At 44.8% G+C, this 12,057-nt stretch overlaps 1 protein-coding gene across 2 annotated transcripts in view; it reads left to right on the forward strand.

The window, feature by feature from the left end:
• The window catches only part of SSBP1 (single stranded DNA binding protein 1), a 262,275-nt gene that overhangs the window by 123,719 nt on the left and 126,499 nt on the right, over positions 1-12,057 (forward strand). The gene's annotated exons all lie outside the window — the stretch shown is intronic.

Genomic DNA, 12,057 nt, shown 5'->3' on the forward strand with positions numbered 1-12,057 from the left:
ATAAAATACAAATAGAAAACACAAAACATATTGATACATTTTGAAAATAAAAAATAAAGAAAAATGTCCTTAAGAGATTAATAATACACATTTACATAAAAATGAAAGCAAAAGTAACAAATTCATATATCACATATACATTTACAATAAAATGCTTATGTCATTTACATAGATGCAGTGAGCAATTCAATTAATCCATTTCATCCAGTTTCTGATAATGTGGGTGAGCCGGATTTATATACGGCTATCCTCTCATCATTCGCAGAGCTACCTTCCAGACGCTATATGCAACACAGATCATCACCACTGAGGTGGCACCATTCAAGGTGCTCCAAAATAGATCATTTTCAATATCTGACACATGGAACACATATTTCTGGTACCCCCTTTGATATTTTAACTGCAAGTGTGGACACTGTGTCAGCACATGTCAGAGCATCTTAACAGCAGCTTTACACAATCTACAGGTTCTCTGCATAGGGTACTTTCGTCCATCCGTCAATGTATTCTTGCGTTGGCAAAGTATTGAAACGCATATAGCAGATGAAGCTTCTCAGATCATTAGTACATATTTTTGTTATTGAAGTACAGGGCTTGTCGGGGAGAAAACCTTGGCTGCTATATTCACTAAGCCCCTTTTTATCATTCAGGTACGCAATAGATGGTGCTCTGTCCTAAATAGACATTTATACCTTTAACGATTTCCATATATTACGATATATCAAATCTATGGCTGCTATAGAACTAGTATCGATCATTCGGTCAATACTCTGAAAGTGAGTGGTAGCCGTTTTCCTCACAGCAGCCAAGAAAGGATTGGGATAAGAGCTTTGGTATCTACGAGATAATAAGGTGGCAAAAGTCTTTCCATCCCTCAGCACTGTGACCCAAGGAGAGGTACAATTTGCTACACTTAATACACCAACTAGAATGTAATGATTGAAGGCCCAGTCACAACTCGGGGCCTCAACCGGAACAGCTTTGGGGACTCCCAAGATGGATCTAAGGATTTTTCCCTCCAATACTTCAAGCCAGCCGACATTTTGTTCAGCCAGTAGCTCCAGACCATATGTTATGCCGTGGACTATACTAATGGTGTAAACAGCAAGCAAACCTTCGATATTATCACCTCCCCGTCTTTTTCACAAAGCATTTGATCCTCAACCATTTTTTCAGAACTGTGGTGGGGTTACTTAGACCTCATACATAGAGGAGGTGGGATGAGTGCAGACGAGAAAGCCCACATTTCTGATGCTTGTGGATCTGCTTAGAATCACATGCTGTGCATATAGTTCGACATCTAGTGGAAATCGCAGAGTACCGCATCTTTCTTTCGAAGATTGAAAGGGATGTTGAAATGGGCTTGACTGTAACACTATCCCTAACGTGACGTATAATGTATCCAAAATCCCTCACGCATCGAGGTCCCACAGATTGTTATTTCCGCCAACCTAGTTGGTCGCTTATGCGGAGCTCGTAAGAGTTTATATTGCTAAGTTAATTTCGACTACCTACGTTAGTTTGTCAATTCGATAATCTTTGACGACTGCTTTGTGGGTTTCATGCCGCCAACGACATCTACAACTGCTCGACGACTGTCGACCACGTTGCCTCGGCCCTCCGGGCAGGACCTTACATTAGGGAGAGTGGGGCATTGGGTTTTATTCCTCTTTCTGAGAATGTATTTCCTGCACCCCTCTTTCTCTTCTTGGTCTGGCTGTCGCTAACCTCTGCTATGGAGAGAATTCCTTTTATATTCTGCCCGTCGTGTAACAGCAAATTTCCCTGGAAAGACACCCATCACCGATGCAATCAGTGTCTTCCTCGTGACCACAACGAGTGCTCATGCAAGGCCTATAAGCTCTTTCAACCGAAGACGTTGAAAGACAGGTGGATTAAACGGTGGCCAGCCTATGCTATGCAGGGCGAAAACCTTTTCCCCCGTCGGCGCCATCGCTTCGGACGACGAGGAATCTGATGGCAGCCATGGCTCCGAATTGGAAGCCATCGACCTCTCACCCTGCATTTTCCCAGATGCCCATCCCTGGCCCTGACGGAGAGACCACCGGCTAAAAAGCGCTCAATGCCCAAAGGACCGCCGAAAAATGTCAACAGCACCTACCGAACCTCACGGTTCGATGTGATTGGGCATCCTTCTGGAACGGGCGTGCCCCCTAAAAAAAATATCCTCTTCGGCGACCCGCCATCAAAGGACCTGGTGGAATCTCCAACCATAACTGTGCCTTCAGGCACGTCGAGACCCTCTATACAGCCGCCAAAGCTTTGCAAAAGCTTTTCGGAAATCATTTTGGCAGCCAAAGAGTACAAGGGCACCCCCTCACGTCGAGAGGACTATTCTGAAGCCCCTCAGCCTCTCTCTAAGGCCTTATTAGGAAAATGCCCCCTTCTGGACAGCCCTTCCCTCCTCCTGACCATTGAGCTTCTTCTCTATGGGCTAGGGAAAGGTTTGAGCAATACATGTACAAAATGTCCCAGTTCATTGACTTCTCAGACAAATATGTTCTACCCAAGAGACCTAGGGAAGTGGACTCTTGCCCCATCCCCTCCAAATTGCAGAAACTCCCCACTTCTGCACAGGGACACCAAGAAGACATCTTGCCGGTCCCATATGACCCAACTCAGGAGGATTCTTATGAAGAGCTTAAACCCTTTGATCAAGACCCAGCTGATCAGGAACCATACTGGGACCAGGCAGAGGACCAGGGCCCTTGGCTTACACTGACGCATACCGCCGACCCAGACGCCATCTGTCTGGATCCCCCTTCTACTCCTCCACAAAGAGTTGTCACCTGTTGATGACCAGATGTTGTTCAACTCCATTTTAAAAAGAGCAGCTGAACATTTTTAAGGCTCCAACTAGCTAAGTCATTCCTTTTACTGAATTCTATAAAGAAGTGCCTGGCCCCTTCTTGGCTGTCCCTGTCTCTCACGCAGGCAGTTTACCCCTGAGTTGAGAAATTATTTTGCCCATCACCCTCCGAACCACCCCCCCACCCTCTCACTCTACATCTGGGGTCATGCCACACCAAACTTCAGACTCCTTGGTCGTAATGACCACTCGGAAGAGGGCAGGGGTACCTCTGTCCTCAGCAGAATCCCCTCCGGACAAAGACTGCAAGAAGCAGTCTTGGTTCACTGCAAGCCTCAAATCCCTGCGCTCAGCGAAATGAACGGCCGAGTGTGCATGGAAGAAAACACCATCGGAACAAACAAGGCACAGTTTAACACCTTAGCGGCTGAGTACAAGGAAGCCACTCTCAAAGCAAAGGGCAACTCTTACAACCAGAGAATTGAGAATCCCCAGTCGGGCACTAGGGAGCTATTCTCCAGGAGCTTGAATCACCTGCTCCATTACCTGACCACTGCATCAAAGATAAGTCTTGGTGCACAAACATACAAAATGCCCTCTCCGACAAAATCTCCCTTCTCCAAAACCAAATCAAAGATAAAAAAGCAAAGCTCACCACAGATACCCCACTACCTACCTGTTACGCTCACCTGACTCCCACGGATGCGCTGGCCTGGTTCGCGCTGCTGTGACCTCTTCTAAGGTGATGCGCAGAGTTCGGAAGACGGACTGGACCGGGCCCCCAAATCTGGCTTGTCTGGCTCGCAGAAGTATCCTTCTGTAGGCGAAAATAGGGGATTAACTGTCTGCGGGGTAATGCAATCGGCCTCCCACTTCCCCTCTCACCCTCCTTGAAACCCTTTTGTGATTTCTCGTAGGGTCTCACTTTAGGGTCTGGAAGGACGAGCTCTCCATCCTGCTTCTGATGCAGGGGCGCGTTGGTATCCAGTTACTTCACTGGATTTTCGGATTGGTGAGAACCAAACTTGCTTGGCTTCCAGGTAAGTTATTTTGATAAAAGGTTCCCCTTGTGTCCATGCATTAATGTACTAATGCTAGTGTCTTTTTCCCGATAGGGGCCGGGGTACAGAATGCCGGGGAACAGGCACCAACCCGAGATGAGAGGTGAAATCCTTGTAGAAATCAGATAAGTCTTTAATGAGCGTTTTTTGGTAATGTCTTTTCATTCGCTCATTAACGCTGATGTCTCTTTTTCCCCTTAGGGGCCGGGGTCCGGAAATGCCAGGAAGTGGCGCGGACCCGAAATGAAGAGGGAATGAATCAACAGGTAAGTCTTAACATCCTTATTCCCTTCTCTCTCTCACCTTTTGTTCTGGTCTTTTTCTCCCTAGGCGCTGGGGCGTGACTACGAATCCGGATGATCGCTGCTGAACATGGAGGCGCCCTGTAAAGGTGAGTGGAATGCGGCGCTGCAGCGATCGACGCGATGAGCTTTTAAATTAAAGTCTTCCTTTTCAGGATTGTCGGCGAGATGTCTCCGGGATGCGGATTTTAGCAGGTAAGGACTTTTCCTTCTTCTGTTCTCTTCTTCTCTTCCTTTGCAGGTGATCCAGGATGCTGGCAAGCGTGGCAGAAGTCAGGATGCAGGAGCAGACACAGTGAGCGTCCAGCTGCTAGATGCAGAACAACGCGAAGCACGTGTGGCTGTTCGGGTGGGGTTTAAATAGCCTTGGAAGAAGTTCCAGGTATGTATCCTTCCTCCAATCAGGTATGTATCCTTCCTCCAATCAGGTATGTATCCTGCCCCGACCACGCCCAGATGGTAAATTAGCCCCACAGGTAAAGTAGTTCCTTTCAGGCCTCAAGGAGGCCGGGATCCTGCAGCATGGTCTGCATCAGGTAAGTGCACCCAAGCATTCCCATAATGAGCCTGGCGCCCATGGCGCCAGGACTGATGTCTTTTATGAGCCTGGCGCCATAAGCGCCAGGACACTGTCCAAAGGGCCCCTATATGGGATTGCTGGGTCCTTCCTTGGGGACTGGATGTCCGCTTTCGGGGACGCCGGGCTTGAACCGGCTCCCCGGGAGCGGGCATCATGACACTACCACTCACACTGGGTCACCATACATGGCCCACAAATTTGAATTCACCCCAGTGACCACCACTGAAACTATAAAAATTATTAAAGGTCTAAAGCCCTCAAGGTGTCAAGGCGACATCTGTCCTGCCACCCTCATCAAAGATTGTGTCAACAAGCTTGCACCATTCATCACAACTTTGATAAATAACTCCTTCGAATGGATTGTGTCCTCCCACGTATTCCTCATCTTAGATATATTCGCCAGCTTGCTGCTTCTTTCTGAATTTTTTTTGCCAGAGGGCGCTGTGCTGGAGGCCGCGTAGCTTGGTCCCTCGAAGGCCGCCGTTGACGTCATCCGTTGCATAAAGGGCTTGAGCCGCGCCCGTTGGTTTAGTACCATTTTTCCAAGCTTCTGCTTCGTATATCGAAACGGCGCGTCAGTTTTTCTCATCGAGAAATGTCTTCTTCCTCAACCCCGACAACACCCAAGACAGGTTTTAAAAAGTGTCTCAAATGTGGAAGAAAGATGTCCATTACGGATCCTCACTGCAACTGTCTTTTGGTGCCTTAGTCCTGATCACTGAGTCGACGAGTGTGGGTCGTGTCAGGCGATTTCGAACAAGGCTCTTAAGGAACGCCAACGTAAGCTAGCGGTGGGAGAAGAGTCTTTCAAGTCTGCAGAAAGGCTAAAAGAATCGAGAACTAAATTTCGTCAGGAGTCGAGGCGATCGAGGTCGAAAAGTCGCTCGAGGAAGTCCTCTTCCTCCTCATCGAAAAAATTCAAAAAAGCGACGTCATAGATCTTCGTCCTTTTCTTCACTCGCCCGACAGAAGGTTAATTTCTTGTCCTTCGAAACATGATTCCCCTAAGAAATGGCAGGCTTTTAGGGCTTAAATGCTAAAAAGAATTGAGAAGGCGGCCCGACCCCTTCAAAAAAGCTGCGTGAAGAGCATGCCCCTGTGCACTCTAAAGGTGACAGCGGGAAATCCAAAACGTCTCATGCTAAATCCGACAAAAAAGTCGAGGGCGTCCTCGGACGATGATTCTCCAGCGCCTCATGAGACTATACAGAAACCTTTGGTGCATAAATCGAGGTTGCCTGAGGACAAAATGGCATCCTTATCGCCGAAGTCGGCTATCGACTCGACACGTCCTTCGAAGCTAAAAATGGCGTTGATACCTTCCTCGGCATCGAAGCCTTACTCGACATCGAAGTCCTCCTCAATAACCTTGGGGATTCCTTAGAGTGTGTCGAAGCCGGTGTCGATTCCGTTGACGCTGTCAACGCCTTTGTCTGGGAAATCTTTCATACCGGTTCCCAAGACGACAACTATGGCTAAGGCTAGGTCTGTTACACCTTTACCAGAAAAAAAATTCCACCCTCAGCCCAGGCAAGAATTTTTTTAATCTGTCTGCTATTTTTGAGGGACAAACCTCTGATGAGGAGATTACATCAGCTGGTGTTCGATTTTGGGATAAGAGAAGTCCCTAAGGAACTGGTAGATCCTAATTAAAAAATGTCAGACCTTGGTTACCAGACATTTGGTCGAAAAAAATTGGTCGACCAGACAAATGGTCTAACCAATTTGGTCGAAAACCAAATGGTCGAATTTTTTTTTATTTTTATTTTCACCCTTTTTTTTTAATTTTTTTGGGGGGGTCCCCCCCAGCCCCCTTTTTTTTTTTTTCTTCTAAAAACCCCTTTTTTTAAAAAACGAAAACCCAAAAAATAAATATATAAATAAAATAAAAAATTCGACCATTTGGTTTTCGACCAAATGTCATTCGACCAGTTTTCAGTCGACCAAATGACTGGACACCCAGACCTTTATAACTGCCTACAATCGGCCAGTGGCCTAGATACCTCACCTGAGGTAGATTTTGAAAGGCCTGACCCCACAGAACATACCGGTGTTGTTGGAAGAAATTCAGTAACTGGTGCAGGGATAAGAATGTGGATCCTTTTCAATGTACCACTCCAATGTTGCTTTCCTTTCTATTACATTTAGCCAACTCTGGGCTCCAAGTTCGAACTATTAAAGGATATTTGGCAGCGCTATCTATCTTTAAGTGCTCCTCAGAAGAAGCTTCATATTTCAAAATGCCTTTAGTTATCCAATTTCTTAAAGGGTTAACAAATACGTCCCCTCCTACACCATTCCAAGTTCCCATTTGGGATTTAAATTTAGTCTTAAAGTTTCTTATGTGTAGCCCCCTTTGAGCCTTTACATTCTTGTCCTTTAAGGCTCCTAACTTTAAAAACGATTCTACTAGTGGCTCTAACTGCAGCCCGCAGGGTGAGTGAGTTGCAGGCGCTCTCTTGCAAGCCTCCTCACATGGTTTTCCACAAGGATAAAGTTGTTTTAAAGGTCAAGCCTTTTTTCCTAACGAAAATAGTTTCGGATTTCCATCTGTCACAGAAGAACACTTTACCATCCTTTTATCCTCTTCCGCACACTAGTAAAGGGGAGGAAAGATTCCACAGACTAGACCCAAACAGGGCTCTGTTTCTACATTTCTAGACTGGAAAGATTTAGACAAACAGATCAGTTGTTTGTCGGTTATACTGGACACAAATTGGGCCTTGGTGTGTCCAAGCAAACTATATCCGGATGGATTATCCTAGCAATATCTGAATGTTACAAATTGGCTGGGAAGAAGCCTCCAGATGGTTCAAGGGCTCATTCAACCAGGGGCATAGCAACTTCCACGGCTCTTCAGAGGGGTATCCCAGTGCAAGACATTTGTGCTGCGGCCACTTGGTCATCAATGCACACTTTTACAAAACATTATTCTTTACACACCGCTTCTTACCAAGGAGGCCTTTTTGCAAAAGCCGTCCTTCATTCTGTGCATAATTGAAGAACTATGGTACTCCCTCCTCCTATAAATTACAACTGCTATGGGAGTCTATCTAAGATGAGTAATACGTGGGAGGACACAATCCATTCGAAGAACAAGTTACTTACCAACTGTAACGTTCTTTCGACTGGATGCTAACAAACTAAAAGTTATTCAGGAAAATGTTTCCAAAGTAATGGACCATATGGGCACAGGGAGCATGGATTGTGTTGCTCAGAGTCAACCCACCTAGTCAATGACAGACTTTAATGGAGACCTCAAATCTAAATGTGGGTCAACTGGTGTTTACTGCCCCTTCAAACCTTGATGATATACCAACTCCACATTATTTTAAGTTTACTGCCAGGTCCAAGTTCACAAAGTAACCAGGATATATTGGCGATTAGTCAAACTCCAAATAGTCCCTCACCTCTAATTGATTGTATTGAGCGATTAAGTGCTTTGCCTTGCTTATCTCCACCAATTAACCCAGAAAGATATAATGTAAGAGAAAATAATGTACCAGTTGAGATCGATGGAACCAATTTTAAACAGACTACAAAAAGAAAAGGGGTTAACCGGAATGAAAAAAAGGAAACCCAAAAATATGCCTGCACCCAAATTAAATGATCGACACTCTGCGTTAAAATGGCTGAGGTTTGCCACTTGAGGAGGAAATCATACACTTAAACACCCAGGATGTGGTGGATCAGGGTGAAAAAAGCTGTGACCATAGATGGACTGTGGTGGATACCATGAGGGTGTGTAAGAGGACTTTTCTATCCCCCACATCTAGTGGACCAGGGGAAAATGATTTCACAGGATGGTCCTGCTACTATGCCTGATATGGGTACTGACCCCTGTCCGGAGGTATTGATTGTGGGGGTGGGGGGAGGTTTGAACTTGACACCTGGCGCAATTCCGTCAGGGGTACAAACTACGGGTCTGCATGGTAAAGGGGTCTGTATGCATGTACCACCTAAGAATCTACAGTCTAAGATTATTACTTTTTTCCAACCTTGCAATAAAGAAAACGGGATAAAAAGTGGTGATGCTCCTTCCTTGGGTATAGTTGAGTCTGTGGGTACGACTAGCCTGACTCAGACCCAAATTGAAAGAGAATCAACTATAGCTGTGCCACAACACCTCTGTGGGTTTGAGTCAAATGGTGGGGTGTGGGACAGAGGCCACAGGGACAAATGAGGCTCCAGGGGAAAATGAATGGATCGAACAAGGATATAGTTCTAAGATCATGGGTTGGTCCTCTGAACGTCTCACTCCTGATAAAAATTTGAATAAACAGAACAAAACTTCTACAAATCTTCCGGGAGATTCCGCTATTGATCTTTGACATCCGATGATCTAGATCTAATTACATTACCATTGCAGAACAATCCTAGGATGGTGTGTTACTTCCACTCAGTGATGGTGGCTAACATAGTATGGGAACAGAGGACACATTTATATACTCTGGGCTATGATCTGGTAACCATCAAATATCCAGAGGAGGCAAAGTTGTTTTTGGTTCCTGAGAAACAGGGGGCAGGGCCAACAGGAGCAGTAATATTGCCCAATAGTAATTTAACATCGGATGGCGCCTCTCCTGTGGCCTTACTCGCAAATCTTGTGCAGAATGGACAAGACTGGTCATGGATAGAATCAGCCCTTAAGTCTTTCGCAGGGCTTAGACCGGCTATAAACCAGCCCTAGCTTTCAAGCCTATGAATTATGTCTTGGAATGCGTGTGGGTGAATTAATTTGAATTACTTTTTAAGGGAGTCTTCATTGATTATGGACATGGATGCATTGATTCACGAAACTGTGCATAAATCATTTTGAAATGGAGGGCTTTCGTACCTTTTCAAATCTTGCTACTTGTTCACACATGGGACGTCCAAGTGGTGGTTTGATTGTTGCAATTGACTCCAACTTGAACTTAAATGTGTCTGTGTTACATATATCTGAAGGGGTGCTGGCGGTACGTCTGAATGCTAACCGGGTCTGTACTAAACTTTTGCTGGTTCATTTATATTGGAACCATGCCAGGAACAAATTGGGGACTTCCAATCTCACTTAGCAGACCTTTTCGGGAAATGGTTGGCTAATGGTCGGCACTAGTCAATTCTGCTGGGAGGAATTTTAACTCTGATTGTGAGGCTGGGGCTGAACTTAATGCAAATGAAACCATTCCTAAATCATCCCAAATAAATCTTGCTAGAGGCATGGTCTGGGAAAACTTTCTGTAGACTGGGAATTTTGGAGAGTTGATGTTCAAGACCCTTCCTGCCCTATTACTTGGATCTGGTATAGGGGAAATTGCTCCTCAAAACTTTACTTCATTTTTACTACTGATGACCTTGGCTCTATTAGAGGGCCTCTAAAACACCATAACCCTGGCCTAGATGATCATCTAATTCTTTATTTTGAGCTAGGACTGGTTCTTCCTGCCTATCAGATGGTACCTGCTCTCTCCTCTCTGTCTTCAGACGGGGGGGCGGGGGGATTGACTATTAAGTGGAATAGGAGATGGGGGTGGGGGAGTTGAATTTAATAAAACTCTCGAAGGAGGTCATAAATGGTAATCTCCTGTCCAATCCTGACCTTTCTGCTGAGGATTATACAGAGAAACTGTACAACATTAGGGCCTGTCTTAAAATCATTGGCTCCATATCCTCGGGTCCTCAGAACATGACTGCAGTCCACTGTTTTATTGATGTGAGAGTACGAGATTCTAAAAGATCTATGCATAGGAATCTGGCTGTTCTTAAAAGGCCAGGATTCCAGGGACTTGATTAACTGATTCATAAAATTCATACGAACTTCTTGAAATCATTAAAAATTGTTTTGCATAACAGGGACAGCTCTATGATTTGTGCAAGAAAAGCGGAGGGCAATTTTGATCCACTTACAACAAATGTGTGGGTAGTATGGGGATCTCTCTTGAGTCCATTGTAACTGAAGACAAATGGTTTGAATTATTTGCAAATAAGTACTTACTACCTAAGGGACATTTGTATCTAAAGCATCCTACAGGGGGCCCTGTCATCTATGGGAAATGCCCATGGGAGGGTGAAGATATCCTCTGGGCGCTGTTTAGAGTAAATTCATCTCTGGCTGCTGGGCCTGACGGTATCCCTCCCTTTGTACTGAAAAATCACCCTCTTGTGGTCTGGGATCCTAAAACCTTTATTTGACACCATCTATGAGACCCATATTTTGCCTATTACATGGACTCAGTCGACCATCATACCCATTTTTTTAAAAGGTGACCTTTTAAATCCTTCCAACTATAGGCCTCTTGCCCTAACAGATGCCATAAGCAAGGTTTTCGCTTTACTTTTATTAAGAGACCTTAATCTTGTGCTCTCGCAACATTTGCTCTTCTCGAAATCACAAGTTGGCTGTAGAAAAAGCATGGGGAATGACCTAATCGCACTGTTTTGGCTCATTTATTACATGATGTGAAACCTAATTCTAAGGGTCCAATCTACATGGCATCATTGGATATGACCAATGCTTTCCCCTGTGTCGTAAGAAACAAGTTATGGACAAAGCTAATTAAACTAAATTTTCCCTTGAAAATGGTCCATCTCTTGTGTGTATATAGAATTAGTTGTGTTTCAGCTCAGTGGAACACAGTCTAAGATGAGCAAGAACTCTTAACACTAATTTTGGAAGCACCAGGCAGACCACAGTCAGTTACACCTAAAGGAACAATTTTCAAGATAGTCGCACAACTATTCTAGGCAGGTAAAACCTAATGTTGTAATATACTACTACAGTTGCTTTTCAGATCAGCGCAAAACAGATTGAGCTAAGCAATAACCCTAACTTGTTTTAGGATGGCACACAGCTAACACAAGGTAAGTAAAACCTATATACTTTTTAAATGAGCTATCGGCAACTTAAGAGGCAAGTATAACCTAAGGCAGACTTATTCTGGACAGTCTAACAGCAAGTTGGGGGGAGCAAGACCCAATTGGGGACACTCATACACTTATCCTACCAGGAATAGTAACGTGAAACCAACAGCATTACTTTTGGGGAAGAGGCACAACCAATTCACGGGTAAATTAACCTTCTGTATACTTTCAGAATAGTGCAACACACATTCAAGGTAAGTAAGAACTTTTGCAACTGTTAACTCTCAGAGTGACCAACAACTTATTTTACAAGTAAGTCACTTTTGAACAGTCAATATTCTTTTCAAGGCAGAACCCTTTTCTTATCCAGGCCTTCCCTTATTTTATAACATAGGTTCTCTCTGATGCAGTAGAGGGACCCTAGTGGTCTAGGTGCCAGCT

This window comes from Ambystoma mexicanum, chromosome 12 (assembly GCF_040938575.1).
Source record: "Ambystoma mexicanum isolate Mex_15411 chromosome 12, UKY_AmexF1_1, whole genome shotgun sequence".
Lineage (NCBI taxonomy): Eukaryota > Metazoa > Chordata > Amphibia > Caudata > Ambystomatidae > Ambystoma > Ambystoma mexicanum.